The sequence below is a fragment of the Dipteris shenzhenensis genome, chromosome 20 (assembly GCF_047967505.1).
Source record: "Dipteris shenzhenensis isolate YYH24624 ecotype China chromosome 20, Dip_SZ_1.0, whole genome shotgun sequence".
Lineage (NCBI taxonomy): Eukaryota > Viridiplantae > Streptophyta > Polypodiopsida > Gleicheniales > Dipteridaceae > Dipteris > Dipteris shenzhenensis.
In genome coordinates, this window is record NC_141615.1 from 34484066 (window position 1) to 34490794 (window position 6729).

General features: G+C 43.9%; 1 long non-coding RNA gene across 2 annotated transcripts; it reads right to left on the minus strand.

The window, feature by feature from the left end:
- Nucleotides 1-216: 216 nt before the first annotated feature.
- Nucleotides 217-1858, minus strand: LOC147889569 (uncharacterized). 2 transcript variants are annotated; one of them, XR_015542929.1, is made up of 2 exons: nt 1534-1858; nt 217-1434 (listed from the first exon to the last, which is right to left on the minus strand). It is a non-coding gene; the product is annotated as an uncharacterized LOC147889569 (long non-coding RNA). The 2 variants fall into 2 exon arrangements; XR_015542928.1 differs by having other exon boundaries at nt 217-1437.
- Nucleotides 1859-6729: the final 4871 nt, after the last annotated feature.

Genomic DNA, 6729 nt, shown 5'->3' on the forward strand with positions numbered 1-6729 from the left:
CAAATCCAATTGAAGACAAGACACTCCGACTGAAGCACACGGCACAACTAGAGTTGTTGCAGCCAGATAGCACTGACATCTTCTTTGACGACATCATCACAAAATATGCAAGAGCCTTGGATGCAGGGGCTGATATGCCTGCTCAAATCCTAAATTTGCAGCAGCAGGTACAAGTGCAGATGCTAAGCCTGTGGATACGCAAGATGTGCATTTGGCCATGCTCATAACAGTATACTTCACCTTGTCTTCAGAAAAGGGTCTCTGCAGCAGCATAGCTTCGTGGGGCAACACCCTTCTTTGCATTTTGGAAAGGAACTCCCTCATTCTACCCTTGTAATCCACCGGGACATTAGGTTTGTTTTCTGCATGGCTAGCCAAGTGTCTTACAAATACTTGAGCTATATTCACATCACCCGTGACCACCTTGCCTTCTTCATCCCCAATCTCCTTTATTTACTTTCTCTCTAACAGCCCTGAAAAAGAAGGCTGAAGGGCCGTCACCTTCATCCAACCATTTCAGCCCTGACTGTACTCGGGCTGTGGGCAGTCTTCTATGCTCTTGCCTTCTCAAAAAGGCTTCAGTTTCACTTAATAGAGCTGCTAGAACGGGGTCCTTCCTGGAGTGCCTGTATAAGACTAATACGTGCTGCAACAGGCACATTCTCAGAGTGTCTGCTCCTGCGGGCATTTTCCCTTCCAAACTCCTTTGCTGTGTTGATAACTACATCTGTACAAGCATACCACTTTCTTAGCGCATGGGTTTGACCCCTTGCAATCTCTCTCTACCTCTGAGCCACCAGTTCATTGAAAGGTTTTGACTCCAGCAAAGAGATATTCAGTTTAAAGGGGATTGGCCCTTTCTTTGTGGGATTCACCGAAGCAAAGCTCATGTCTACATACAAAGGGAAATGATTAGAATCAAAGCGTTCCATTAGAACCTTTCCTTTCAGATGAGGCATCAACCACCATCCATCCTGCGAGACATATATTCTGTCAAAACTGCAGCCCTCCATGTGTTGTCTGCGTGCTTATTATGCCAGGTAAAGACCTGCAATTCCTTCAAGTCGTCAAAATTGGCTAGATCAAGGAGCCCACACTCTGCAATCATGTCATCCCAGGCATTCTTTTCTGGTCCAGACATTTTAGGTCCAGGGTGCGAACGATAACTACCAGGGCAGACCCGCCCTTGCCTGCAAACGGGCAATTATTGAGAACTGTATAGTCATGCATCTGCAAACCTTCAAGGTTGTGCGCTCCAAGCTTCAGCTCTTGGAGAGAAAGTAACACAGGATTAAACTTCCACACAGCTTTCTTCACCGAAGTCTTTTTCCATTTTGCACATATACCCCTGACGTTCCATGTCATCACACTCATATCAAACATTTCTTCTCTCCTACTGTTCATCGTCCTCCTCCTCAACTTCCTGCTCCATATCTTCTGACAGAGGCGCATAGATGTTAACAAAAGGGAGCCCCTTCCGAGCTCTACCCTTAACAGATCTGAAAGAGTCAATCTTCCTCGTAAACGACTTACCATTCGTCTTGCGCACGACCGCCGTCCCTTCGCCCTCCTTCGCAGGTCTCTGCTGAGCTTTCGAGCCAGACTTAGTCCTAGGGCCTGGGTCCATTTGCAGCACGTCCGGGCTCTTTTCTTGGACCAACACCTGGCCTTTGTCAACTTCTTCAGCATGCATGGTTTCTTCTTCGCCCTTCTTAGGAATCGCATTCTGACAAATCTTTTCATCGCTATGGCCTTCAATACTACCGTCGATCTGCACGCACACCGTCTTCCCACCTTAACTACTTCAGCAAAGGAGCCTGAGGCTCCTGACATCTCTTCATCGCTCAAAGAAGCTAAGCAAGTTTGTCTGACCCCTTCCCTCTCAAGAGATCCATCAGGCAGGGCTGCCCCTCCTCTTTGCCATCTCTGCTGATGCCCTTGGTTGGCTTGTCCAGGAAAAGATGGACCCTGGCGCCCTAAAAGGAATTGCCATTCCCGATAGCCCCTCTGACCTCTGCCTGCAACTTTTTGCTGATGATACCAATGCTCTCATCCATAACGATGACCAATCAATCGCCTCTTTCTGGGATTGTCTGGACACTTTCTGTTTGGCCAGCGGCAGCCAAGTTAACCATTCCAAGACTGGAATCAAGACTATGAACAAACTCCCCCTCGACTGGCTCTTGCAACAAGGTTGCAAAATGATTAGGGATGGTGATATCTTTAGGCTCCTTGGTATCCCGATGGGATTTGGTGTCTCCATACACCAAAGATGGGAGTGGGTCCTTGACAAGCTGAAAGCCAAGCTCGACAAGTGGAAAGGGATGCAATTCAACATGGCCTCTAGAGTTATGGTCCTCAAACACATAGTGATTCCTACCATATATTTCCTCTCCTGTTGGAGGCCTTCTAATGCTGACCTAAAGTCCTTTGACAGATTGTGCAGGAACTTCTTGTGGAGTGGAGACGGGAGCATCTACAAACTGCCCAAAGTGGCCTGGGAATTCTGCACCACGCCCAAAGAGAAGGGAGGCCTTGGGATCCCTAACCTTTGTGAGCTATCTGACAGAATGGCTGCTAAATGGGTCATCAGAAGTCTTCTCTCCCCTAATGACAGCTGGTCCCTTCTGCTCCATAGGCACAACATGGACTTTAGACTTAAGGACTGCCCTACTTGGAAAAATTTGGACACTATCCCCCTCATCTGTAGCCCTCTCAAAATCATTCCGAAAGGCTCCCAGTTGGTGAAGGGGATTTGGAACTCTTGGAACAAGTTCAAAGAGCAACTTATCCTCAAAAGATACTCCAATCATATTTGCTCATGGGCTCACTTGGACTCTGTTTGGTTTGTTTGCAGAGGCGCAGATATGGCAGGGTGTGCAGGCCCAGATCTGCAGCAGGAATTGTGGGTGTCAGTGGGCAGGAGACAAGCATTTTATAGGCTGGAGATATGCCTTGAAAGGAGGGCCAAAGGGCCCTGGAAGTTTGGGCCTGACAGCCCTGGTTTGTGTGCCTTATAGGACTGGACCAGCTACAAACTGGTCGGCCAGTCTAGTCGGCCAGTCTGTAACAGGCTGGTCGGTGTTTATCAGCCCCCCCTTGGGGCCTATATAAGGAGGCCATTCAGGCCTCATTTCAGTATCATCTGGAGCAGCAATTCCATCAGCAGAAAGAGTAGCAGCAGGGCTATCTTTGGGCCTACAGTCAGAAGGAGAAAGTAGTACCTTGTGCTGCAAACTTAGCTTGCAGGAAGCTGCCCACCTAGACTGGTGGTTTCCAGACACAGCAAGGTGGAGAAGATCATTCTAGACGGAAAGTCTACTCATGCTCGAGGTGGAGCACGCGGACTCTAGTCTAGAGATAGCCACCAGCAGATAGGAGAAGGACTTTTGTGGTAAGATCAGAGGACCGCACCATTGGTGGGACTCTGGATCTGTCTCTTTTGTATTGTGTCCATAGTTGTGGACGGAAATATATTATTTGGTGGTTTCTCTATCTGATTGGTTCATTGTCTATTGATGAGTCTACACACCTATTGTATGCACATAAGTAAAGAAGTCTGTGATTCCACATCCACACGGCACACTGTGTGAGCTCCTGGGCATTACTATAAGTCTTCCGCTACGTGTACCCTCTGTTGGGTATTTTCTAACAGTGACACAACAATATGACTTGGAGCAATATACAAAGCAGTGGCAAGGCAAGCTTGAAAACATGGGGTGGTACACACACTCTCTAAGCAAGATCACCCGTAAGGAAGTCAATGCAATGCTACCATGGAAAAGACAATGTGTCCACTCCCAATTGCATTATCAATTTGTAGTAAAGAGCATCCTTGAGAAATTTTTGGTATATTATCCCTTTCAACTTGAGAGGAATACTCTGCATGCGTGGTTACATCCCTACCATCAAGTAAGTAATTTTTTTCTATACTCATGGCCATTTCAATGTTTCCTCCATTTTTTGGTTCTTTTGTAGCTTTTGATGATTATCAAATGCATCCTTGCATAGAAGATTGCCAAAAACGTTTTTTTGTGGCCTCCTTTTGAAATTAAGATCTCCCTTAATATCCTCATCTAGAAGCTCTAGATGCCTCAAGCATCTTGCAAGTGACCCCACAGTAAAATTTGGATCAGAAGGCCAATATCCCGTTGCAAAATGACCATATCCACCTTTTCTATGTCCATAAACTAGCATTCCTGTCGGGGAAATTGGAAGTTGCGCTACCCGACTCAAATGTTTTGGATGGGGCTCTAGCCAAGGTATGCATGTCTTAACTTGGTCCATTTTGTCATGGATAATGCACACATACTTACCAGGTTCACAAAGTGATTTTTGCTTCCAACAATAGTACAAATTACGACATGTCATTTGTGCTAGCATGTGTTTCCTCTTTTCCTTGAATAAAATTGCACAATCTTGTACCACCTTGGTTGATGCCAACTTCATCTGTATTGAAGTACTAATGTCACATTTTAAAAATGAGCTCGATTTGCAAATTGACACTTGCTTAAAATTTGTTCTCCAAAGTCTACTAAGTGTGGAGTGGGAAATTCTTTTTACTCCAACATTGAGAGTGTGAAGTTGGCTTCACGCAAAATATCTTGTTGCTTATAAACTCCTGCCAAAACATGTTGTGTCTTTATCTCCCTCAAATGTTGTTTTGCTTCTATGAGGCATAATCTCTACATTGTTTTCCACATACTCTTGGATAATTGCTTTGGCCATATCCACATGTTCCCATGATCTACGTATTATCCCTTTGTTTCCATGCATTGATTTCCTAGCCCCTTGCTTGTGAGTATCTTTGTACCTATAAAAGGATGCCTTGGATATCCCATCTATTGTGTACCATGCTTTCCCACATACAATATGTGCCTTTCTTTTCCTTCTAGCTTTTGTGAGGCTTGAATCATATTGTAAACATAGGTAAATGTATCAGATGAGCTTTGTACCCAATATTGTTGTGGAGCTTCTTCAATCGTTTTCCTCTCGACATGCTGGCAACAATTTTTATTACAACAATCAATAGTAGAAACTGCATGGATGCTTTCAGACATTAAAAGGCATGGAATTTTTGACAACTCTAAGAGATTATCCTTGAGCAATGGCTTTCTTTTTATCATTCTATATTTTCTTTTTCTCATGCCTTCCATAGGTTTAGTAGGATCTTTGTAAATAGATGATAACATATCTTGTTCATGGAACTCAAAAAAGATGTCATCCTCTATGAGTCTACTACCATCCTGCAAGGTCACTTTGCATAATTGGCCATTTTATGAGCTGAACATTAAGATTTTCCATTTCATTGATTTCATGGGCCACATTGTCCATTTGATGTATCAAAAGGTCTGTGAAAGTATTAGAGATACTGATTCCAACATGATCACTTCCAAGATCCTCATACTCTATTACCTCATGAGGATATGCCAATAAGATGTATCCTTCAGCATTAGTCCCTTCGAAGCACTCTTTGGGAGACCTCAAAATTTCCCAGCAATGATCGGCACAATCCAAATTGATCAAATCAAACACAAGGATGCATTACAGGGAAGTGCATCAGTCCTTCGTTCAAGAAAATGCAACTGTGTGGCTCTTTGGTAGAAGCCATCATCATCTAAAGAATGTTATATGTGTGCATACATGTGAATTCATCTGACTTTGCATGCACTATTTGTGTTGTCTAACAGATGAAGAAACTCAAGAAGAATCATAGGTTTCAAGACCTACAGACTCCTAGAAGGGGTGCAAAAAGAAACAAATTCTTCAAGAAAATGGCCAAGGCATTCCACATCATGTTCTATTTGTTGTGCCTGACTCTGTGCAAACAAGTGTCTAGTCATAGGTTTAGATTTCCAATTGTGGAGATCCACTCTCATGATGCTCTTATCCTTTCTAAGATAGATGGTGTTGCTATGCCAATCATGAATTGGAAGGGGAACGTAGGTGTGGCATGTATAGACGGAACTCCCACAACAAGCAGGCAACCAAGAACTCAAGAACTCAAGGAGGCAAGAGGAGGAAGGAAGCTTGTTGCTCAAGTTCAGATGCAAGAATGAAGACCAAGGTCAACCCTTTGGCCTTAGAAGATCATCATCCACTCCTATGGGTGCTTCTCCATTGAAATTTTGGAGACGAGAACAAGATAGTTTCTCCAAACAATAAGAAAATGTTGAGAAAGCAGATGGGATGCAATCAATTCGACGAGCACATCATATCGATGCTTGACACAATGCTTTATGGAAATTAGTCTAGTTAGTCCACCTAAGTCATTTATTAGCTAGGTGAGGTGGTGATCTAGTAGGCGATGACAAATTATTTTCTAGTCAACGCTACTATAAAAGGGGACCTATTTTTTCACTCTATTTTGTTGTGGATGAAGAATTGTATCAGCATCGAGGATGATGCATGGCGCCACCACGAGGTGTTGACAACTTTGGAAGACCTCCCTAATGAGTTAGGATTGAGCTCATTCTGTGGGAGGCAGATGGCGGCCTTGCAAAGGGCACATGCCGCAATGGTGAGGGCTTGCTAAGGCCCTTGCCAAAGAGTACTGTAAAACAAAAATAAAGGTACTATCAAAAATTGAAAACTGAAATATGAAATCTGAGAAAATCGGAGATCATAGTTCATGACAACATTTTAAGCTTGCTCAATTTTGTTTGAGGAATATATTTATGGTATGGCTTGGCCTCCCTTCCTAAACCTATTGTCATCTCATAAAAGAAC